The 25,937-nt window shown below is 45.5% G+C and overlaps 1 pseudogene; it reads left to right on the plus strand.

Annotated features, from left to right (window-relative positions):
- The first annotated feature begins 1,607 nt into the window (after positions 1-1,607).
- On the plus strand, positions 1,608-20,491 carry LOC137382565 (tubulin beta-2A chain-like; annotated as a pseudogene).
- The last annotated feature ends 5,446 nt before the right edge of the window (positions 20,492-25,937 follow it).

The raw sequence follows: 25,937 nt of genomic DNA on the forward strand, positions 1-25,937 counted from the left end.
CACTCCAGTGCAGTACTGAAGGAGTGCTTCACTGTCGCAGGATAAGACTTTAAGCCAATATCCCTTCTGCCGTCTCAGGTGAATGTAAAAGATTGCTTGGCACTATTTCAAAGAGCAGAAGAGTTCTTTCTGATATCCTAGCCAATATTTATCCCTCAACCAATATCATTGAAAAACAAATGATCTGGTCATTATCACATTGCTGTTTGTGGGTGTTTGCAGTGTGCAAATTGGCTGCCCCATTTCCTACATTACAACAGTGACTACACTTAAAAAAGGTTAATCGGCTTTAAAGCATTTGGGACCATTTGGGCGGCACAGTGACACTGTGGTTAGCACTGCAGCCTCACAGCTCCAGCAATTGGGGTTCAGTTCTGGGTACTGCCTGTGCAGAGTTTGCAAGTTCTCCCTGTGACCGCATGGGTTTCTGCTGGGTGCTCCAGTTTCCTCCCACAGCCAAAGACTTGCAGGTTGATAGGTAAATTGCCCCTAGAGTAGGTAGGTGGTAGGAGAATTGAGGGAAATTGGGATGTGGTAGGGAATATGGGATTAATGTAGGATTATTATAAATGGGTGGTTGATGGTCGGCACAGACTTGGTGGGCCGAAGGGCCTGTTTCAGTGCTGTATCTCTCTATGACATCCTAAGGTTGTGAAAGGCACTATATAAATGCAAGACTATTATTTATTAACTATACTGGTAAAATATAAAGTCAGACTTGTTCATTCAATTCTCTGGCACATTACAACAGATCGGCAGCATCACAGGGATGAGGGACTTCAGTTATGTGGAAGCTAGATAAACTGAGATTGCTTTCCTTAGAGCAATGAAAGTTTAGGGAGAGTTTAATAGAGGTATTCAAAATTACTAGGTCTTTTGGTAGAGTAGAAATTCTTTGCACTAGAAGGAGTGTCTGGAACGAGAGGGCACAGATTTAAGGTAATTGGCAGAAAAAACCAGAGGGAAAATGGTAAGAATTTTTCTGATGCAGTGGGTTGTTGTGACCTGGAACGCACTGCCTGAATGATGGGAGAAACAGATTCAAGAATTATAAGGATGTTACATTAAAAACTGCAAGACTATGGGGAAAGAGCACAGGAGTGGGACTAAATGGACAGCTCGTTAAAGACAAAAGTAAAACACTGCGGATGCTGGAAATCTGAAACAAAAGCAGAAAATGCTGGAAATACACAGCAGGTCAGGCAGCATCAGTGGAGAGAAAAACAGAGTTAATGTTTCAGGTCGGTGACCCTTCATCAGAACTGTTTCTCTCTCCGCAGATGCTGCCGGAGCTGCGGAGCTCTTTTAAAGGGCTGGCACTGACACGATGGGCCGACTGGCCTGTGTGCTGTATTGTTCTGTGATAACAGCTCCTGGATTGAAGTGTACCTGGGAGCTGTGAGTGGCAGGTGCCTGGCGTCTTTTATTGGATAGTCAGGAAGCTGGTGCTCTGTGATTGGCCGGTGCTGGAGCAGCTCCCTGTCACATGGCAAGCTGAGGCTCCGCCTCCGTCCTTTCTCCTCCAATCCAGGGGTTCCTGGGGTTTGGGGCGGGCAGCAATGCAGCAGCTTTGTTGCTGGGCTGGGGTATAAACAGGAGGAGAGCTAGATAGAGGGAACGCTGTAATCTGCTGAAAGGAAGGATGAAGTGTCAAAATGCGTGAGATTGTGCACATTCAGGCCGGGCAATGCGGGAACCAGATCGGTGCTAAGGTATAGCTTTCAATAAAGAAGTAGCAATCTCCCCCCGCCCCCCCCCCCCCCCCCCATTGATTTATTAAGGATATATTGATATCAATTTATCTGTTTTATAGATTTGTGCAGTACAGATTTAGGGCTGGAGAAGACCTGTAATTTGAGGAGCAAATATACTTAGATTGCAAAATTGTGCCTTATGTGAAAGAATGTATTTACCTTATTGTGCAATTCTAAATATAGTTTATTCCATTTATTGTTGCACATCCGAATCCATTCATCTTTTATTTAATATAAATGGCGTGAATTTGGTTAATTGTGGAACAAATGCAAAGGCTTTCCGAACCAATTTTACAATTCAAACCTTTTACAGGAGTTGCAAGATTCAAAGTGTTTGCATTTGGTTGAAATGCGCATGACATTTCAGATAGCATAAAGGACATAATTGTGGAGCCACCATCTGTGATGCAGATATTGGAACACATTTCGTCCTCCTTGTGATCTGAATTTTAAGGATGTTTTTCTTCCCTGAGGGAAATTGCAATTGACTGATGTCTTGAAGCTGTAACCAAGAACATTTTGATAAATGGGTTTCTCTAGACAATGGGGTGGGTCCTCTGCCACTGTTCGCTGAAAGTTGCCGCATCTCTACTGTCTCCCCCTGCAGTAATCAACCCTTTTTGTACTTCAAGTTTTGGGAGGTGATTAGCGATGAACATGGCATTGATCCCACCGGCTTCTACCAGGGCAATGACGATCTGCAACTGGAGAGAATAAATGTCTACTACAATGAAGCGGCAGGTACCGAGACCACAGCAAAATGCATCCCAAATCCCCACCTCCCTTCCTTTCATTCTTATCGATTTTTTTTATCACGGGGGAGAAGAGGATAGATTTGCTTCTGTCTGACTATCAAGTCCTCTGCAGGCGCGATTCATTATTCATATTGTGGAACATCTGCCCACGAATCTAGGATTTATCTCCGTTCTTTATTTTCTGCAGGACAGTGTGGGTGGGTGTGCCCTCTCCAAAACGCTTAACAAACCCAGTGGTGAAGGCCTAGATTAAGCAAAGTACTGCATTGTAATTTTTCAAACATGATTTAAAATTATTTATTGATATCCAATGCACCAAATCATGAATACTTTTCCCCACAAAGCCTCACCTTTTTTTTATACAAAAGCCCTTATAGCAATGGGACTGGGAGCAGTAATCAATTAAAGCACAGATTTTCAAACTTAAATCCATTGAGCCTAGGGAGTCCTCGAGTGAGCCTAGGGAGTCCTCGAGGGATCCCATGGGATCATCAAATTTCTGCCCATCTGTTACCAGTTTTCTCTATTTTTCATATTTGTTGGCTTACTAGTAAGCTCTGTGGCAGTATACAAATAAAAATGTTTTCATCCAAGATAGCACTGTTTTCTGGGGTAGCTGATTGTGTCACTTGAAACTAGAACAGGGGTCCCAGGAACTGTCAATATTTGCAGGGGTCTTTAGGAATGTGTGAATATTTGTCCTCCTCACAGAAAATGTTTGTAAACCACTGAACTTTGATACAAAACTATTTCAAAATAAAAAGTTAAAAAGTACGGTTTCTGAAATATCCTCATCATAAATCAAAACCTCAATTGCCTACATGTCTATCATATCAGCGTGGGTATACAAATTTATCCACGGTGTTGTTACTTTGTTACGAAAGGGTCTAGGGGTCTAGTCTCAGATTTAAGAAATGTAGAAGTTTATTAATCTTAAACTCTAATCCAGTTAACAACTACGAATATGCGACATGACCATGCTAGCAGGCATACGCGATAAACACACACGCATATAGAGACAGAAAAAGTAGAAAGAATAATGGGGAAATGTTTGAGGCACTATCTGTTAGTTATTTACTGTCCTTTGAGTTCAATGTGGAGTTGCTGGTAAGTCCTGCTGTTGGGGCCCAGTTCACGCTTCAACTTGTTTCCGATGTCGGAGTCTTTTCTCTCTTGAGGTGTACGTGCATTCTGTGGGTCCGGTGGCTTGGGAGAAAGCGAGAGAGAGACAGCCAGGAGAGAAGCTTTCTTTTTCCGCTTCAGTTGCACACAGCCTTCTGAATTCAAACTGGCCTGCAGCTAGTTCAAAAAGCCTGGACCAGCCAGTTAGTCATGTGACCAGCTTGTTTAACCAGTCCTGGCTTTGTGGATTGTATCATCTTAGCAGGCCCTGGGATGTGCTTTCTTACACCTTCTGTGTCTGGTGATCAAAATCCATTTGGGTTAATTGGAGCAGGGAATAGTCCTTTGTCTGCACAAGCAGTGTCTCTTCGTACGTAAATGTCCTTCCAGCCCAGCGTCTGGTGATCTTCAAACAAGTAATTTCTTCAGTCCAGCAACAGTTTAAAATCAATGTTCATATGACAAAATTAATATGCCTCATTCTTGGCAGGTGGGGGTCTGCATGAAAAGGACTAGAGAGAAGATAAGGACATGAAGACACACATACATCTCTCTCATTCATTCAGAAGCCTAATAATTGTTACAGCCTGTCTTTTCTTGTTGCAGTGCTGCCTTAAATGGCCTATTTGGCATCCCAATAAACATGTGATTTTTGGGGACTTTTTCCAGTTTGCACATTTCCATGATTACCTAAGGTGTCTTTGTTCTTGTCTGCAGGGAGAGGGTTAGGTTTAATTAGCCCTAGGTTGGAGTTCTGCTCAGGGGTGCCAACAGTGGGAGGTTCCACCCTGAACTCTCTTTCAGTGCTTTGATGGGTAATGCAAGGGCTTTTCACCTTAGGGAATGGCTGGTTCCCTTTTTCCTGACTATGGGGGAGAATTCTTTGCTAATCTTCCCTTTGTCCACTGGGATACTCCTGATTGCAGGTATTTGCCCAGATTCTACTGCACGTCCTGCGGCACTTCGACTAGGTGAGGCATCACCCTCAGGGTTTCTCTGCCCTCTTGAGGACTTTCTTTGTCTCTGCCGGTTCCTGTAAATGCTGTTAGCAACTCTGGTGGGGTGCTTCTACTATCTGCATTTACATAGGAGGATGTGGGGTCTAACTTCTCAAATATTTCGGGGTTGGCTGAGTGGACAGGAGGGATTTTCATCCGGGATTCTTCCCAGGCTTCCTTTAACATGCCCTCAAGGTCACTTTTTCCCTGTTCTTTTCTAACCTGTTGCCAGTCTTGTGCCTGTCTGTCCCCTTTTGTTCTCGGCAGGGGTCCCTTAAAGTTCACCAGCCCTCTACTGGAGGGCCCTCCAACCACCAATACAGGACTTAGTGGTGCAGGTTTCACTGTAGATTGGGGTTTCCCCTCAACCTGGCACATGTGACAATTCCTACAGTACTCCACCACATCTTTGTGGAGTTTTGGCCAGTCAAACAGCTGTCTTATGCGGGCTTTGGTTTTTCGTATACCAACAGCCATTGCAATCCTATGGGCTGTTCTTACTATTTCTCTCCGGTACCTCTGCAGCACCACTAACTGGTGAACCACCGTCCACTCCTTGCTCTCAGGACTGTGAGGAGAACTTTATTTCCTCATCAGTACCTCATTCTTTAAATAGTATCAATCAGGGACTCCTTCTGCTTCACTTTCAGACTGGGCAGCCTGTGTTAACTCTCGCAGTACTGGGTCAGCTCGCTGAGCCTCAGCTAGGGAATATTCATTTAACTCATTCCCTGGGTCTTCTAACTTTCCTAAGAAAGTCTCGGACAGACAGACCTCATGGTCATCTGCCTGCAGTGCCAATTCAGTCTCCTCTGGGGGAGCTGGTTTGATCATGGCCCAATTCATTATACTTTCAGGAAAACTGCAAGGGACTGTCTCCTGCCCTGTTTCTCTGACCTCCTGCAGTCTCTCTTTCACTACTGGGGAAGCTACCACCTTCATCCCGCCAGATCATTACCTAGAAGCAGGTCAACCCCGTCCACAGGCAAACTAGGGACAATCCCTACGGTCACCAGTCCTGAAACTAGGTCGCACTCCACGTGCACCTGGTGTAAAGGTACAGGCATATGCTGCCCTCAAATACCATTCACCACCATTCTGGAGTTCACTGCACTCTCTGGGGGAAAGGTCAGGCCTTTTCCCAGTAAAGGGGATCTAGTGGCCCCTGTGTCCCTGAGCTTCACTATGGGCTTGCTGGCCCCACATGAGGGGTTTGGGGTTACTGTCCCTTCAGACACAAATAACCTTCAGGAATCCTATTAAATTTTCCTGCACTTGCAGCGATAGACTTCTTGGGTCTCACTCTTACTGCAGTTAAAGCCACAGATTGTTCTGCTGGGCTTTCCCACTGAGTGAGTGTGCCCTGATTAACCCGACAGGTTTTCCCTTTAGTTTCCAGCAGTCAGCTCGTAAATGCCCTGCTTTATTGCAACCAGAAGCACACAGGTCTCCGAGTTTCACTCCTGCTTACAGCACCTTCCTTTTTGGCTGGACGAGGGCCCCCTGTGTCTCCTGCTTTTCCTTCCCTCCCAGGACTGCTTGGGCTTCTATCACCTTCCCACCCTTTGTCCTTTTCAGATTTGTTGGGGTGATTAGGAAAGGTTTTCCCCTGAGAAACTGACCTATAAATGAGAGCAAACTCATCAGCCAGCTCTGCTGCCTGCCGGGCTCTATGAGCCTTTTGTTCCTCCACGTGTGTCTGTATGGAGAGTGGGAGAGAGTTTTTAAATTCGTCTAGCAAAATTACTTCCCTGAGATTTTCATAGCTGGGCTGCACTTTAAGAGCCCTCAGCCACAGGTCAAAAGCTAGCTGCTTACTTCTCTCAAACTCTAAGTTTGATAAGTTTGACATAGTATACCATGTCAGAGTCTATTTCTAACCCTGTTTCTGCTTCTTCAGATTCAAGGGAAAATTAGTTGGCCACTAGTCTTAGGAGTTCAGACTTCCTAGCCTTGCCACGTACAGTGATCCCACACTACTCAGCCATTTTCCTCAACTCCTCCATAAACAGTGCTTTTAATTTATCCCAGGTTACTCCACCCTGGCTTGGGGAGCTACTAGCTTTCAGTCACAGTCATGTTAATATTCTAGCACACACAACCACAAGAAAACTTGTATTGAAATCTTTTCTCTTTTTTGATTGGGAACAATTTGACTTCCCACTTCCAATTTCTCATTTGTCTGTGGGTCAAATCCCAGACGAGCCCCCAAATTTCTGTTATGACCAGGTGAGAAGGGGTCTAGGGGTTCCCTCTCAGCCTTTGCCTAGTTTAACTATAACAGGGTTTAATTTTACAAAACACTGTTTTTACCTCACCCTTCAGTGAATCCTTGTTTACTGCTTTCCAACTGTAAGGCAAAGAAATCAATTAGACAGGTTTTCTTAGATTTAAACAAGAAAGGTAGAAGTTTATTAATCTTAAACTCTAATCCGGTTAACGACTATGGATATGCAACGCTACCACACTAGCATGCATATGCGATAAACACACATGCAGATAGAAACAGAAAAAGTAGAAAGAATAAAGGGGAGAGGTTTGAGGCACAACTGTTCATTATTTACTGTCCTTTGAGTTCAATGTGGAGTCTTTAGTTGCCAGTAGGTCCTGCTATTAGTTGGGGCCCAGTTCACGCTTCAACTTGTTTCGTTGTCGGGGTCTTTTCTGTCTTGAGGTATATGTGTCTTCTGTGGGTCTGGTGGCTTGGGAGAAAGCGAGAGAGAGACAGCCAGGAGAGAGGCTTCCTTGTTCCAGCTTCAGTTGCAAACTGCCGTCTGAATTCAGACTGTCCTGCAGCTAGTTCAAAAAACCTGGACCAGCCAGTTAGTCATGTGACCAGCTTGTTTAACCAGTCCTGGCTTTGTGGATTGTATCATTTTAGCAGGCCCTGGAATGTGTTTCCTTACACCTTCAATCTCTGGTGATCAAGATCCATTTGGGTTAATTGGAACAGAGAATAGGGCTTTGTCTCCACAAGCAGTGTCTCTTCATATGCAAATGTCCTCCCAGCCAGTGTCTGGTGATCTTCAAACATTTCTTCACTCCAGCAACAGTTTAAAATCAATGTTCGTATGACAAAATTAATATGCCTCATTCTTGGCAGGTGGGGGTCTGCATGACAACTTCAATAATTAAAACGTAGGTCCACCATTTTGCAATATGTTTGTGTGTAACAGATCATATCAGTTAGTTTAATGTATTAATAGAATGCCACAGGGATCCTGATGCGGTGCAGACCTGAGCAGAAGTAATATACTTTCATTGTTTCGTGCAGTGGCATTGATTTCTCATTTGTTTCTAGTTCGTTTTGAATTCTTGTGAATATCCCTAGTTGACTCATTGCTGACTTCAGGTGCCAGCCTCCAGTGTGGATCCTCATTAATGGGTGAACCTTGGCAGCGTTGGCAGGCTTTGTGACCACCTGGATGAACATCCTCTCGTCTGGGCCTGCAGACAGCTGTAGCATCCTGCCACTGTGATCTTTCTGGCCTGTATGACTCAATTACTCACTGCATGAGGGGAAGGCCTTGCAAGTTCGACTTCTTGATTTGATGATGTGAAATCGGACTCAAAAAAACTAGTCACAACAGCAGCGAACTGCAATTTAAAAAAAAAAACCCAAAGCAAGTGTTTTGTCACAGGGATACATATCATTGAAAAGAAAACAGTGCAGATTAACCCTTTTGAGTACTGAATGCCTTTTGGAACTTGACTGTTGACTACCAAAAATGATTTTTCTCAACTCTGAAAATAATTATCTGTGTATTAAATAACCACTGCATGATTTTTGTAGAATGCTAACAATCTTGTTGATGCAGAAGATCGCTGCATTTTTTTTTTTGCAAAGAGAAAGAAAGACTTGCGTTTATATAGCGCCTTTCACAACCTCGGGACGTCCGAATGATCTTTACAACCAATGAAGTAATGCTGATGGTTTGCAGAAAAAAAGCAGAAGTAAATTAATCTGGGACTATCCATACCCGGTAAATGAGATGATAATTCCAGTATTCTCTGGATATTATTAATGTTATATTAATATTATAATCACTGTGCTATGACAATATTGTATTATATTTAATAAATATTAAATAATATATTTAAGTCAATTAGACATTAGGGAATTTTTCCTTGTATAAGTATTGTACATCAATCTAGAACCCTTGTGATATCAGCCTGCTAACACCTTGGTCGTAATATGTTACAACTTGGTGTCACATTTGCATTAGCTGATTAATTCTCTTCTGCTATCCAAATATCTTTTTTTTAAAAACTGTTTCATACCTGCAAATTTATATCGGGTCAAATAAAACATGTGTATAGTGCACAAAGTGGGCGATACTGAAAGATTAAGAAAGCTTGTCTGTAAGCTAATGTCTCTCCAGTGACTATCAGCAGTGTCACCAATAACTCTGGCACCTTGTTTAAAAAAAAAGCTGATCTTAATCCGTTACTGATTTCTTAACAAAATATACCTAGAATATTACCAGTCCTCTATAACCTTGTGAGAATGACAACCTTTAAGGATGAGCTTTACTTAATTTTGAAGGATCCACATGGACACTTTGTTTAATCGGATTGTAATGGTGATTATGCATATTAATGAGCAGAAGGTTATTAAGGACAGCTGGAACAGGAGCTCACAATCAGAAGCTATGGAAAAGGATGGGATTGTGGGTGGATTCTGAGAGGGTAACGGATAGTGGTGTGACAGGTACAAGGTAAGGACAGTGGTGCTTTTGCATGGGATTGTTGAGCTAAGGCATCCTGTAAATTAGTTAGAATTCTATTCCACTCATGAGAGAGAATGGCCTCTCCAAGGTAGCAAATATTTCAACATGTGAGGGCTGATTTCAAATGTCTCCTTTCTATCAATGTTAGTCAATTGGGAAATCAGGTGGGGTGGATAATGAGTGGCTGATCCACCCACCAGCATCCGTTTTCCTCCATATCTGAAAGTGCGATCCCCTACATACGTCAGTGTAAAATTGTAGCATCAAGCATTTCATTGTTCATGCATTTTCCTGTGCTGCCAGAGCAGGAAGGAATGTCATCCATAAAGGTTAGCAGGCCGGGTTTGAATAGCGGAAGTGTGGGGCTGAATGAATATTCCGGAATTGCACATGATTACCTATGGGGGATCTGTGAGTGTTTTCTTTCGACCTTTACTCAGAAAATTAAAAATGTACAAAAAGGGCTGAACGAGACTGACTGGTTCACCACTCCAGTTCCTTCCTAACATGGTGCAAACTATGTGCATCGACAAGCTACTCAGTCTGCTGAGAGAGTAATTTCCCTCTGCCCTCTTGAGATTGAATAGGACGAGTAGTCCATGATCGGGTAGATTGAACGTAATATGTGGAGAGAATGAGCTTGATGGAGTGAATGGCATTTTTAAATACATCTTTTTATTTCGGATACTAAGATGTTTTTATTATTGGGTAACAGTAAGGGGAGGGGCAAGAAATGTCACTCATGCACCTTTTAGAGCTGTAAAATCCAGTTCTTATGGGGGAGGAGTGCATTAAAATAATGGTAGTTTGGACTTTTAGGACGAGTTTTCACCCCATAGAAAGCATAAACAAATCTTTTGAAATATTCGTTGACGGTGTATCTTATTGGAATAAATCTGGTAAATCATCCATACCTTGATTATTCCAATGCTCTCCAGCCTCCTATCTTCCACCCTTCATAAACTTGAGCTCGTCCAAAACTCTGCTACCTGTATTCTAACTCTCACCGAGTCCTGTTAACCCGTCACCCCTGTGCTTACTGACTTACATTGACTCCTGGTCCAACAACACCTGGATTTTTAGAATTCTCTTCCTTGTTTTCAAATCCCTCTATGGTCTTGCCCATCCCTATCTCTGTGACCTCCTCCAGCCCTACAAATCATTCCCGAGATCTCTGCGCTCCTCCAATTCTGACCTCTTGTGTATCCTCGGTTTTCAGCGCTCCACCATTGGTGGCCATGCCTTCAGCACCCGAGGCCCGAAGCTGTAAAGTTCCCCTCCCTAAACCCCTCTGCCTCGCTACCTCTCTCCTCCTTTTAAGGCACTCCTTAAAACGTATCTCTTTCACAGAGCTTTTGGTCACCGGTCCTAATACGTCCATATGTGGCTTAGTGTCAAACTTTGATAGCGCTACTGTGAAGCAGCTTAGGATGTTTTACAGCATTAGAGGTGCTATATAAATGCAGATTGTTATTGTGCATACAGATTTATCATGTGACGTCAAACAGCATTTTTTAAAAACTTTTTTTTGTCTGCCAAAGTGATTCTCGGGCACTCATTATATTATCAATACTTGTGGGATGAGAGGGAGCGAAATTCAACTTCAGTGGAGCACAAAATAAGCAGTCACAAATCAGCCATCTGTTAGTCTGAGTTCCCTGTCTGTCAATGTCAGGGCAACAGACAATCAGGCGGGTGAATAACAGGCAGGCGATTTCCTACTGTTGACTTAGTGCCCCTGCCAAACTTGAATTTCACCTTCAGGACCATGAGTGACATCATTCAGTGCTGATACATGGCAGAGATTTATTGAATTTTATTGGTGACTATTGAATCAAATGCAATTATAATTGCTCTAAACTTTGCCTAATTTTTTAAAAAAAATTTCATTTTGTAGGATTGCAAATTTCTGATGAGCATTAAAACCCTCACAGCCTGTTGCTGTGGAAATGGCCTTGCCCAGGCCAGAATGAAGCAGATCTATAATGAGTTGCTGTCAGTTGCTCATTGTAGACAAGTGCTCTCTGTGTTTTCCAAACTAAGCTGTACTTGTGTTATGAAAAGTTATGCATAGACGTAAGTAGTTAATTGTCAACTTGCATATTTCACAAACGTCTCCAGTGTGTAAGGGTGAATATTTTCTTAATGAAATAGGAAAAAAATTGATAATGTGGTGACGCTATTGTATCTGGCTTTAAAGAGATGATCAGTGAAATTTCAGTGGTAAGTTTATTTGCTTTTTAAGTATAATCAATTATTAAATTAGTAAATAAATTGCAGAAATATTTTAAAATGACAGGGTTTCTACAGTGAGTTGACACTTGCATTCTGGATTAAACTTTTAAACCTCCAGTATCTACTACCTAAATGTAAGGAGAATTCTAATAACAAATTGCCACTGCGACCAGCATGGACTTGATGGGTCTAATGGCCTCCTTCCCATGACTTTATGACTCTGTCTTAAAATGTCTCTGACATTAACACTAAAGGTTTTCTTCCCTCGTTGGTACAATCATGGGGCAATGAAAAATGACCCAAAAAACAGTTTAAATTGATTTTCATTTGAGGTGCCTAAAGAATTAAAGCTTTAATTTCTGAAATAGAGATTCCCCATCTACTTAAATTGTGGTTGTAAGATGCCTGTCAATCATTATGAACAGACAGTTGCCATGCCATTGCACCACATGTTTGGAGGCAAATGCTCTCTACATACTTCAATTAAAATTTGAGATTCTATGGCGGTTTCATTATTGTGAATTTGTTCACCTTTCCTGGGCTGTGTGCCTTTTCTGCATTACGTTGAAAGGCTCTGTGCATTGATTGACTAGATGCAGAATCACTTTTACGATTAAAATTTCAATCAGTTAAACTCATGTGAAATCTAAGCAAATTCTTGTTACTTTTAACAACAACTTTTCTGAGTTCTGACTCATTCCTAGCAGTCATTGCTGATCTACTTGTTCCTGTTACAGGAAAGCAGGACGATAGCCTGCCTTCTAATTAGCCCATCTCCACTTCAGGCCTACTGCATTTGAGAGGATTCTAGTGGAAATCATTAAGAACAAACAGACGCTTTAACGCAAACATCTATGGTATAAGTGAGACTTGACATTGCTGATCTTTATTAAATAAGGACAATTTATTTTTCCCTATTGCCCACCCCCAATATACTTGTCTACTAACTGGAAGGCTGAATAGAGCACAATGACTTCCTTTGTCACAGGTGGTGGTGACTTCATAGTTTGACCTATAGTACTCCATAACTCTGTGACTTTGTTCCTCCCGCAGGTAGCAAGTATGTACCCCGTGCCATTCTGGTGGACTTGGAGCCAGGCACAATGGACTGTCAGATCTGGACCCTTTGGACAGGTTTTTAGACCTGACAATTTTGTATTCGGTATGAATTCTTTTACAGTTGTATTTAGAATTGTTATTTCAGAACCTTTACATCCTAAGTAAAATAGGCTTACAGCGATTTTTTAAAAAATTGTTTATTGCTCAAGCCATTGCTGACCTAGAATGGCAAACTAGCCAAAATTAAACTTTAACATTGCTTGGGGTGAAGTGGCCCTCACCTCAGAGTTTTACTGAAACAGTCAGTTACATTAAAAATGGAATTAGAATGATGTTAGAAAGTGTTCGCAAGGGGAGAGCCAACTGGGCAACAGCCCCAACAAACAAATTTCTCTGCAGCACCTGTGGAAGAGCCTGTCACTCCAGAATTGGCCTTTATAGCCACTCCAGGCGCTGCTTCACAAACCACTGACCACCTCCAGGCGCGTATCCATTGTCTCTCGAGATAAGGAGGCCCAAAGAAGAAGAAGAAAGTGTTAATCCCATGATTGAGTGAGTGGTTCAGTCAGTTGGCATAGTGCCTGTCACTTCTGAGATCTGTCTTCAATCTAGTCTAGACCGGTAAGATGCAAACTTTCCCTCCTCACTGGTGCTAAGGATCTTTTGTGAAGTGACTTTGACTTTCATAATCAAAACTGAATTGACATTGTTTTTCATGGTGTGATGAATGGAAAATATTATACTGTTAGTGCAAGAAAGAGGTACCCTTATAAAATTGGAGTTAAGGTACTGGCCTGGAAATTCAATGATGAAGCACGTGTATTTCTGGCACCAGACGGCCTCTTAAGGGGCAGAAAGCGCACTTTCATTAAAAGCTGGAAGTACATTGCCCGCCATTTCGATGTAGGCAAAGAAAAACAGGATTCCATATCCCATAAGAAATAGGAGCAGGAGCAGGCCAGATATCCCCTCAAGCCTACTCCGAGATTCAACAAGATTATGCCTGATCTTCAACCTCAACTCCACTTTCCTGCCTGATCCTTTAAAAGCTTTAGAGTCCAAAAATCTATTGATCCCAGCCTTGACTATACTCAATGACTGAGCATCCACCACCCTCTGGGCTAGAGAATTCTCAGGATTCGCAGCCATCTGAATGAAACGGAGAAATTTCTTCTCATCGCAGTCCTAAATGGCTGACCCCTTATCCTGAGACTGTGACCCTTAGTTTCAGACTCTCCAGTCAGGGGAAACAACTTCTCCACATCTGCCCTCTCAGAATCTTTTATGTTTCAATGAGATCACCTCTCATTCTAAACTCCAGAGAGTATGGGCATATTCTCTTCAATCTGTCCTCACTGGACAACCGTTTCATCCCAGGAATCAATCTAGTGAACCTTTGTTGCACCCCCTCTAAGGTAAATATATCCTTCCTTAGATATGGAGACTAGAAATGTACACTGTACTCCAGGTGTTGCCTCTCCAAACCCCTGAGCAATTGCAGCAAGCCCTGATATAGGCATTACACACTGTGTATATGAAAAGAAGGGCCCTAACGTCTATTTTAGGCCTCTGCAATATTGTGTTGCCCTAAAAAAAAAAGGGCTTGCCTGCGGACTAACAGGCAATCCTTAAAGTGACCGCTTCAGGTCGCAAGCAACAAGTTCCGTGTTGAGGATACACTGACCTGAATGTGGAGCTGGGAGGAGCAGGAATTCTCCTCCCTGTCCCACAGTAAAACCACACATGCTGCTGCTGGTTACTGCCCCCATCGCCACCTCAATCACCACCTGAATCTTTTCTGCACCCTCTCTAATACCTTCATATCCTTCCTAAAGTGCGGTGCCCAGACTGGACACAATACTCCCGTTGAGGCTGAACCAGTGTTTTATACAGACTTATCATAATTCTGTTTTACTCGATGCCCCTATTTACAAACCCCAGAATCCTGTATGTTTTATTAACTGCTTTCTCAACTTGCCCAGAGACCTTCAGTGATTTTGTGCATTTACAGCTCCAGGATCCTCTGCTCCTGCACCCCCTTTAGATTTGTACCTTTTTAATTTATATTGTCTCTCCTTGTTCTTCCTATCAAAAAGAATCACTTGGACAAAATGGGTGCCCAAAATGAAGAAAAGATGCATAATTTCCCATATAGTTCACCAACAAATTTTAAAAAGTGCATCTCCTGTGTCATTGCTTAGTGAGTTGGGGATACTCTGTTATAAGATGTGGATTCTCTAAATCCTGACAGCCATCCATCCATATAATGTCAATTTTAAGATACTTAAACTATCAACAGAGGATCATAATGATCTCATGCAGAAAACCTGTGTCTTTCTGTTGCATGATCTTTGCACCAGTATAATCGGTAGCCTCTCTGTTTAATGTTTGTTTAAGTGAATCAGTTTCTAAATTACAGATTTTTTTTTATTGGTTGATGGGATGAGGGCATCGCTGCCAAGGCAGGATTTAGTAACATCATTAATGGCCCTTGTGAAGGTGGTGGTGAGCTGCTTCCTTGAAGCGATGCGGTCTTATTGGGGTAGGTACTTCCACAGGAAGTAGGGAGGGAATTCCAGGATTTTGGCCCAGTGACGCTGAAGGAACGGCGATATAGTTCCAAGACAGGATGGTCTGTGACTTGGAGGGGGACTTGCAGGTTGTGGTGTTCCTGTGCGTCTGCTGCCCTTGTTCCTAGGCAGTAAAGGTCGTGGGTTTGGAAGGTGCAGTTGAAGAAGCCTTGGCAAATTGCTGCAGTGCATCTTGTATATGGTACACACTGCTGCCACTGTGGGCCAGTGGTGCAGGGAATGAATGTTTAAGATGATGAATCGGGTGCCAATCAAACAGGCCGGCTTGTCCAGCACAGTGTCGAGTTTCTTGAGTGTTGTTGGAGTTGCACTCATCCAGGAAAGTGGGGAGTATTCCATCACACACCTGACTTGTGGACAGGCTTTGGGGAGTCAGGAGGTGAGTTACTCGCTGCAGGATTTCCAGCCTCTGACCTGCTCTTGTAGCCACAGTATTTATATGGCTGGTCCAGTTCAGTTTCTGGTCACTGGTAATCCCCAGGATGTTGGTGGGGGACTCCGTGATGATAATGTCATTGAATGTCAAGAAGTGATGGTTAGATTCCCTCTTGTTGGAGATTGTCATTGCCTGGCACTTTAGTGGTACCAGTGTAACTTGCCACTTGTTTCATGCCGGCATAGACGACTTCAGTATCTGAGGAGTTGTGAATGGAACTGAACACTGTGCAATCACCAAAACATCCCCACTTCTGACCTTATGATGGGGAGAAGGTCATTGATGAAGCAGTTAAAGTGGCTGGGCCTAGGACACTACCCTGAGGAACTCCTGCAGCAGTATCCTGGGGCTGAAATGTTTGGCCTCCAACCACAACCATCTTCCTTTCTGCTAGCTGTGAGTGGGAGAGTTTTCCCCCAGTTCCCATTTACTTCAGTTTTACTAGGGCTCCTGATGCCGCATGTACTCAAATGCTACCTTCATGTCACTCTCACATCACTTCTGGAAGTCAGCTCTTTTGTCCATGTTTGGACCAAAGCTGGAATGAGATCAGGAGCTGTGTGGCCCTGGTGACACCCAAATTGAGCATCAGTGAGCAGTGTAAATGCCGCTTGATAGCACTGTCGATGACACCTTCCATCACTTTGCTGATGATTGAAAGTAGACTGATGGGGCAGTAATTGGCCGGGTTGGATTTGTCCTGCTTTTGTGGACAGGACATACCTGGGCAATTTTCCACATTGTCAGGTTGATGCCAGTGACGTAGCTGCACTGGAACAGCTTAGCCAGAGGTGCCACTAGTTCTGGAGCACAAGTCTTCAGCATCTGGGATGTTGTCAGCGCCCATAGCCTTTGCTGTATCCAGGGCTTTAAGCCATTTCTTGATATCAGGTGGAGTGAATTGAATTGGCTGAAGACGGGCCTCTGTGATGCTGGGGACCTCAGGAGGAGGCCGAGATGGATCATTTACTTGGCACTTCTGGCTGAAGATGTTTGCAAATGCTTCAGCCTTGCCTTTTGCATTGATGTGCTGGGCTCCCCCATCATTGAAGTTGGAGATATTTGGGCTTTGATCTGATCCGTTGGTTGTGGGATTGCTTAGCTCTGTCTATCACACCTTGCTTCCACTGTTTAGCATGCATGTAATCCTGTGCTGTAGCTTCACCAGACTGGCACCTCATTCTTAGGTATGACTGACATTGCTCTCCTACATTCCTCATTGAATCCGGGTTGATCACCTGGCTTGATGGTAATGGTAGAGTGAGGGACATGCAGGACATGAGATTGTAGATTGTGGTAGAATACACTTCTGCAGCTGCTGATGGCCCACAGCACCTTGTGGATGCCCAGTTTTGAGTTGCTTGATCTGTTCTGAATTTATCCCATTTTAGCACATTTGTATAAAAGCAAAATACTGCGGATGCTGGAAATCTGAAACAAAAACAAGAAATGCTGGAATCACTCAGCAGGTCTGGCAGCATCTGTGGAAACGTTAACTCTGCTTCTCTTTCCACAGATGCTGCCAGACCTGCTGAGTGATTCCAGCATTTCTTGTTTTTGTTAGCACATTTGTAGTGCCACAATGGAGGGTGTCCTCACAGTGAAGACAGGACTTGGTCTCCACAAGGACTGTGTGGTGGTCACTCCTGCCAATAATGTTATGGACATATACAGGTGGATTGGAGGACGACATCAAGTAGATTTTTACCTTGTGATCATTCTCTCACCACCTGCCCCTGGCCCAGTCTGGCAGCCATGTCCTTCAGGACTCAGCCAGCTCGGTCAGTAGTGGTGCTACCAAGCCACTCTTGGTGATGGACATTGAAGCCCTGCCACGCACCACCACCCAAATTGCATTCTGTACCTTTGCTACCCTCAGTGCTTCTTCAAAATGATATTCAACATGGAGGAGCACTGATTCATCTGTTGATGGAGGGCAGTAGGTAGTAATCTGTAGATTTCCTTGCCACTGTTTAACCTGATTCTGAGATTCCATGGGGTCTGCAGTCAATGTTGAGTACTCCCAGGGTCACTCCAGCCCGACTGTACCCTATTGTGTCAACATCTCTGGTGGGTCTATCCTGCAAGTGGCAAAGGACATACCCAGGGATGATGATGTAGTCTGGAACGTTGGCTGTTCATAGTCCATATGACGACTAATTTCTAAGATAGTTCTCCCAATTTGGCACGTCCCCAGATGTTACTGAGGAAGACTTTGCTGGATTGACTGGACTTGGTGTGCCTTTGTCATGTCCAGTGCCTAGGTCGATGTTGGGTGGTCCATCCGATTTTATTATTATTAGATTTTTCATATGGTTTGAGACAAGTAGAATGGAACAAAGAGTACTGAGGAGATTGGCCTCTTTCCTTCAGCTCATCTCTGACCCTGTTGAGTTTCCTGGAGTAGGCACTGGCCTAGTCTTTGTATTTTAACAATGCCTTCCCAGCCTCTCTGCTTATGTTGTGATGGCGGCAACCCTTGGATGTCCCAGCTGAAGGTACAGGTTGTACAAGAATGCCTCTGGATCCCGACAGACTGGAGGACAACTTCAAAGTACTCCGAGTCTTCTAGCTGCAGCTTTCCAGTGGAGGTGAGAAATTCCAGTCTCTGGTGGCCTGAGCTCCCAATTTCCCCCCCGATAAACAAGGGTCCCCATCCAGCCACTGGGTTGGCCTGTGCTTGGAGTCCACTGTGGCCTGGGAGAGGACAAATTCAGGTCGCTATCTCCTATCAGTTTTTGGCCCGCTCTACCTGAAAAGCTAGTGGAAGGAGCACAGGCACGATGGGCTGAATGGCCTCCTTCTGTGCAATAACAAATGTATTTTAAAATGATTCCCTTTGTTTTATTTTCCAGGCCAAAGCGGTGCGGGTAACAACTGGGCCAAAGGTCACTACACAGAAGGGGCAGAACTGGTTGATTCAGTGCTGGATGTAATCAGGAAAGAAGCTGAAAACTGTGACGGTCTACAAGGCTTCCAGCTCACCTATTCCTTAGGCGGAGGTACTGGCTCTGGCATGGGGACACTCCTCATCAGCAAGATCAGAGAGGAGTACCCCGATCGCATAATGAACACCTTCAGTGTTGTGCCATCCCCCAAAGTGTCTGATACTGTGGTGGAACCATACAACGCCACCCTCTCAGTGCACCAGTTAGTTGAAAACACAGATGAAACCTACTCCATTGACAATGAAGCCTTGTATGACATCTGTTTCCGCACTTTGAAGCTCACTACCCCAACCTATGGCGATCTCAACCACTTGGTGTCAGCCACTATGAGTGGAGTGACCACTTGCCTCCGGTTTCCGGGTCAGCTGAATGTTGACCTCCGGAAGTTGGCAGTGAACATGGTGCCTTTCCCACGTTTGCACTTCTTCATGCCAGGTTTTGCCCCGCTAACCAGCCGCGGATGCCAGCAATACCGTGCCCTGAGCATACCAAGGTTAACCCAGCAGATGTTCGACGCCAAGAACATGATGGCGGCCTGCGACCCGCGCCACGGACGCTACCTCACAGTGGCAGCCATATTCCGTGGCAAGATGTCCATGAAGGAGGTGGACGAGCAGATGCTTAATATCCAGAACAAGAACAGCAGCTATTTCGTCGCATGGATCCCCAACAACGTGAAGACAGCAGTGTGCGATATCCCGCCACGGGGGCTCAAGATGTCAGCAACCTTCATCGGGAACAGCACCGCCATCCAGGAGCTGTTCAAACGGATCTCTGAGCAGTTCACCGCCATGTTCCGCCGTAAAGCGTTCTTGCATTGGTACACAGGCGAAGGCATGGATGAAATGGAGTTCAGAGGCAGAGAGCAATATGAATGATCTGGTTTCAGAGTACCAACAGTATCAGGGTGCCACTGCGGATGAACAGGGTGAATTCGAAGAAGAGGAAGAAGAAGGTGTGATGAAGTTTAAAAACCCTGAAGACTCTCAGCTCCCCCTCCGAAAGCTGGCAGTGTTTGTAGTTTTATTCTCCCTTGATCTCCTGTCCGAGTGTATCAGGCCTGTGTCCTCAGTACCTTGCTCTACGGCAGCGAGGCCTGGACAACGTATGCCAGCCAAGAGCGACGTCTCAATTCATTCCATCTTCGCTGCCTTCGGAGAATACTTGGCATCAGGTGGCAGGACCGTATCTCCAACACAGAAGTCCTTGAAGCGGCCAACATCCCCAGCTTATACACACTACTGAGTCAGCGGCGCTTGAGATGGCTTGGCCATGTGAGCCGCATGGAAGATGGCAGGATCCCCAAAGATACATTGTACAGCGAGCTCGCCACTGGTATCAGACCCACCGGCCGTCCATGTCTCCACTTTAAAGACGTCTGCAAAGGCGACATGAAATCCTGTGACATTGATCACAAGTCGTGGGAGTCAGTTGCCAGCATTCGCCAGAGCTGGCGGGCAGCCATAAAGACAGGGCTAAAGTGTGGCGAGTCGAAGAGACTTAGTAGTTGGCAGGAAAAAAGACAGAGGCGCAAGGGAAGAGCCAACTGTGCAACAGCCCCGACAAACAAATTTCTCTGCAGCACCTGTGGAAGAGCCTGTCACTCTAGAATTGGCCTTTATAGCCACTCCAGGCGCTGCTCCACAAACCACTGACCACCTCCAGGCGCGTATCCATTGTCTCTCGAGATAAGGAGGCCCAAAGAAGGATCTCCTTACAAAAATTGTGGTTTTAACTTGTAAATCTTGTCAATGTACAACATAGCATTTTAGTGGCAAGTGATGCTGCGGAAACCACCGTGTAAATAGTGACTCATTCAAGTAATGCAAACAGTTTTCATTTCACTACTGAAATTATTTTAAAGTGCTCGTTGAATAAAGTTAATGTTTATTATTCTTCACAATCTGGAGTGAATGAAATTTCAAACTGATGCCTTTTGTTGAAACATTTTTTCCAAACCTCAGGTGTGCAATTTCAATGTTCACACAGTAAGTATTCCAGTGATAGATCTTAAACACTTTACTGTAACACAACCCCAGTTTTGTGATCCCATCACACATCAGCACTGTAACACAAATCCGGGAACCAGCATTGGGTTTAGAAATATCAAATTGAGTGAGCACTTTCCATCTAATCTTCACTTTTATATTATATATATATCTATATATATATTCGACATCTCTCTATGTCTATCTAATTCCTCATTGACATTTTCAGCTTCACACTTGTTTCTCCTAAATTCCAAACACATTCTGGTATTCTCTTCCTCCCCCATCCAAATCAAGGCTTCTCACTCAGTACCCTGCTCTTAAGTCATCAGTATATATGCTGCATTGTTGAAGTTTGTGATACCTGATTATCATGCACTTTGTCACACCTGGTGATTGCTCCACATTTGCCGTTGCAGCTGAATAGCACTTTGTAACTTCTTCCCAAGGTCATAACAAGTGTTTCCACAGAAGGAAAGTTAAGATACCTTTCAGTTTAACAGGCTAATAAAATATTTGGAGCTGGGTGGGGACAGGGGTGTTCAATGATATAATCCAGACAATGGAATTTAGCTGTTTAATTATTGGCTGCGTTTGCTGACAATGCAACCACTGGGTGGCGCAGTACTGGCACATGCACAAATGCAGCCTCATCCACTGAAACGTCACTGTCTGCGACATCGCCGGAGCTGCCATGAGTAAAGATGGCGCTACTCAATTTGTTACAAAAAGCAAACGCAGCCTTAACCCAAAGCCCCACAGTGGCTACGACCGCCACCTCCATCCCACCCCCAACAGTACCTGTGCTAGTACAGAACCAAATATTCTCATTGTAAGGCACCTCTCAATTTGCTCTTTGTATGATGCTTATTATTCTAACATATTGGTTTTGGAAATTACAGCAGTGCAGATGGATTCTGGGCTATAATACAGAGAGAAGCCATCGTGCTTCTCTTTGCCGCTCCCTCCCGTGCCCGTCTGCCTGCCACTTCTCCCTCAGCCATTCGCTCCCGCCCTCACAGCTTCCCCACCTCAGCCGCTCGCTCCCCGTTTCCCCCCATGCCATGGCCGCTTACTCCAGGCCTTGCCGCTTCCCTCTTCTTGGCCATTGGCTTCTGTGCCGCCCCGTCACCCCTCGGCCACTCGCACTTCGCCTTGCCGCTTCAGCGGCATGTTCCCCAGCCTCTGCCACTTCTTTGGGCGGCGCGGCAGGGAGCAATCGGCCGAAGGGAGAAGCGATGAGGTCGGGAGTTAACGGCCGAGGTGGAGAGGGGCAAGAGCGGGAGCGAGCAGCCGAGGGGGAGAAGGGCGAGGGCGTGAGCGAGTGGCTGAGGGGGGAGAAGCAGCGAGGGTGGGATCAAGTGGCTGAGGGCAGGCGGCGGCGAGGGTGAGAGCGAGTGGCCGAGGGAAAGCAGAGGGGATTGAGCCTCCCCGCTCCAGCACACAATAATGTTTTGGAGTGCGTGCACGTGTTAGTCCTGACAAACCGGGTGCTGATGTAGGCTGCGCATGTGCAGCACCACAATGGCAGGAAGATACCGTTGTGCACATGTGCACCACTGGGAATGCACTGATGAGGACAGTGCTTGGCTGTGTTGTCAGGGGTCACTTTGTTAATTATTTTCGGAAATCCACTTTAATGCTGTAATTCTTAATGGTGGGTGGAGCAATACCAGCAAGCAGATACAGATTGTCCACTGTAGTAGTTTTCAGGCAGCCAGTAGTAGCTGGGTACCTGATCAATAAAGAGCCTGCTCTTTCATTAACTGGGGCCTGTGTCTGGCTAAAAACAGTGAGTGCTGTCATTGGCATCTAGAAAAATATCTGTGGCATTTGGAAAGCACAAATATACGCTACTGAATCCAACAAAGCTTCCAGTTATATAACAAGATATTAATCTGGATGGACAGGCAGTTACAATTGTCCTTGGAACTTATCCTCGCCAATTTGTATCTTCTCACAGCTTCTAATCTTGACCCGCTCTTCCAAGCAGGCAAGAGGGACACCTAATCAGAAACCAACAGGGTCCTTTTTTAAATATGCAGATTGGGCTCTGATGATGTCATGGACCCCAAGTACAATTTTAACCAGCAGCTTCCTCGTCAGGCCAACTGGTGGGAAGAGGGAGCTGGGATCAGAAGACCTTCCATCAGAAGGTGAAGTGAGAGTGACTGCCCTTGACAACAAGGCAGCATTTGACCGAGTATGACATCAAGGAGTCCGAGCAAAACTGGAGTCAATGGGAATCAGAGGGAAAACTCTCTGCTGGTTGGAGTTGTACCTAGCGCAAAGGAAGATGGTCATGGTTGTTGGAGGTCAATCATCTCAGCTCCAGGACATCACTGCAGGAGTTCCTCAGGGTAGTGTCCTAGGTCCAACCATCTTCAGCTGCTTCATCAATGACCTTCCTTCAATCATAAGGTCAGAAGTGGGGATGTTCGCTGATGATTGCACAATGTTCAGCACCATTTGTGGCTCCTCAGATACTGAAACAATCCATGTACAAATGCAGCAAGACCTGGACAATATCCAAGCTTGGGCTGATAAGTGGCAAGTAACATTCGCGCCATACAAGTGCCAGGCAATGACCATCTCCAACAAGAGAGAATCTAACCATCTCCCCTTGACATTCAATGGCATTACAATCACTGAATCCCCCACTATCAATGTCCTGGGGGTTACCATCGACCAGAAACTAAACTGGAGTAGTCATATAAATACCGTGGCTACAAGAGCAGTCCAGAGGCTAGGAATCCTGCAACGAGTAACTCACCTCCTAACTTCCCAAAGCCTGTCCATCATCTACAAGGCACAAGTCAGGAGTGTGATGGAAAACTGTCCACTTGCCTGGATGGGTGCATTTCCAACAACACTCAAGAAGCTCGACACCATCCAGGACAAAGCAACCCGCCTGATTGGCACCCCATCTACAAACATTCACTCCCTCCACCACTGATGCACAGTGGCAACAGTGTGTACCATCTACAAGATGTACTGCAGCAACGCACCAAGGCTACTCAGGCAGCACCTTCCAAATCTGCGACCTCTACCACTGAGAAAGACAAGGGCAGCAGATGCATGGGAACACCACCACCTGCAAGTTCCCCTCCAAGACACACACCATCCTGACATGGAACAATATCGCCGTTCCTTCACGGTTCAAAATCCTAGAACCTCCTTCCTAACAGCACTGCGGGTATACCTCTCCAAGGACTGCATCGGTTCAAGAAGGCAGCTCACCACCACCTTCTCAAGGGCAACTAGGGATGGGCAATAAATGCTGTCCTCGCCAGCGTCGCCCACATCCCATGAAACGAATTTTTTAAAACGCAAATAGTGGGCTGGATGTACTGCAGCTGTTTGGAGCAGGAATGGGGGCCGGGGGGTGGGGGGTTGGTGGTGCTGGAGAATAGCATCGGACGAGTCCGCCTGGAAATCTGACCTCGTGACGTAAGTTCTGGATTTAGTCAATGGCCGGAAAGCCCCAAGGTGGCACTGCTGCCGCAACGTGACGGAAGTGTAATTTAAATTGCAGAACAGTTTGTTTTAATGCATTTGCATGTAATTGTAAGCGATTCAATGGGGGGCTTGGAATTAAGTGGACGATGAGCGGCCCTCAGGTGACTTTGGAACTTCAGCCATTGAAAGCTGGCGGCACCAAGGAAAAGCCTCAGTCAATGGAAGGACAATCCTCGCTCTCGTGCAGAGACTCCAGTCTCACCATCCGCTATTGAGTGGCCCCCCTGGGTCCACCCTAGTTCAAGTGCTTCCTGCTCAGCCATGGAGAGAGACCTAATGCCTGGGATGCCTCCACCAGTCCGAGATGTCTCCCTGCTGTTATGGGCCCTCTTGTCCTGGAAGTGGAACAAGGGAGATAGTCATTCTTCACAGAGAGATCAACATGACAGTTCTACTAGTGATAGTCCCTCGTCCCCTACTGGGGTATCCTATACTGCTTGTCCTCCTGTCTGCTTTCAGGGCAGTTAATGGGGATGAGCTGTGAAAGAAGTTGGCCTGTCATGCCTAACCCCCTCTGCCAGCACCTTGTGGTGCCTCCCTCCCCATCTCCCGCTTCCTCCTGCTTAGCCACATGCAAACCCTAAAAAGGAAGGAGGAATGGAACAGTCACCTTGGCAGAACAATGGAGGTCATTGACCCTCTTGCAGCACTGCACCCAGGTCCGGGCGGGGGTGACCCACACGGCTGCTGACCACCTCAGCGATCTCCATCTGGGCTTGCTTGGTCAAGCGGGAGGATCTCTTCTTGCCATCGCTGGGGAAGAGGACCTCCTGCCTTTTCCTTGCAGCCTAGAGGAGAATCTTGAGGAAGTTGTCGCTAAATCATGCAACTACCCCGTCTTCCTTCAGCCATGGTTGCTGCAGGCTTGCTTTCAGCTCCTTGCCTATCAGGCAGCAGAGGCAGCAGAAGGGGTCCTGAAGCAGATGAGGGCACTCAAGAAGGCATTCTGTTAAATCAGGCAGGAATGAATACAAGGCTGGTAGGGCTGTAAATATGGCGCCAGCACCTGCTCCCATAGTCAACTGATTCGTAATTGGCATCTCAAGTTCTGCCCCGGTCATGTGATTGGCCGGGCCCCACGCCTCCGCGCCAGCCACACATGTGACGAGCGGGGACAACGCCCACTTCCAGGTCCGTTGCTGGGACCCGCGATGGGGGCACTAAGTTCAGCCCAGTCTGTGTACTTCCTTTTACTTTTAGGTCCTCGGGCAGTAGGATTTCTGCCTCCGTGTCCCACAAGGTAAGTTTAGGCCTCCACTTACCTGAGCTTCCCCCCCTCCCCCAATCATAAGGCTCTCCTGAATCTCCTCCCAACCACTTGCGCGTGTGCTGAGAATCGTTCCTTCCGGTTCCTGGTGGCAGCCTCCTGCCAACCAACATCCTGCTCCTGCCTGCCAGCTGGGTGCTGGTTCAGCTGGGAAACCAACAGGACTCACACGGGTGATACCAGTTCTCATGCTGCTGAGATCCAGGTGGTTTTTCAACCACTCATACAGCCCACCCACCAGAATCCTGCCTGTGTTAAAATATCACCCCACAGCCCCGATTTTATCTCAAAACCCATTCAATGATCAGTTAAAATTGGGGCTATAGTATCTGTAATACTCCCTGGGATTAAGGAATTTTTTTTTACCTTTTGTGCATTTAGCCTTCCAGGAACAAACTTTGAGCATTGATTTCATTTGAACATCATAGGTTCATTATCCAATGTTTGGTGCTTATCATGCATTCTGCATTATGGAGTACCTTAGTTCTGCTCGATACCTGATGGACTCAGCACATCACTATACAACCTAGAGGTG

This window comes from Heterodontus francisci, chromosome 2, assembly GCF_036365525.1.
Source record: "Heterodontus francisci isolate sHetFra1 chromosome 2, sHetFra1.hap1, whole genome shotgun sequence".
NCBI classification, from domain to species: domain Eukaryota; kingdom Metazoa; phylum Chordata; class Chondrichthyes; order Heterodontiformes; family Heterodontidae; genus Heterodontus; species Heterodontus francisci.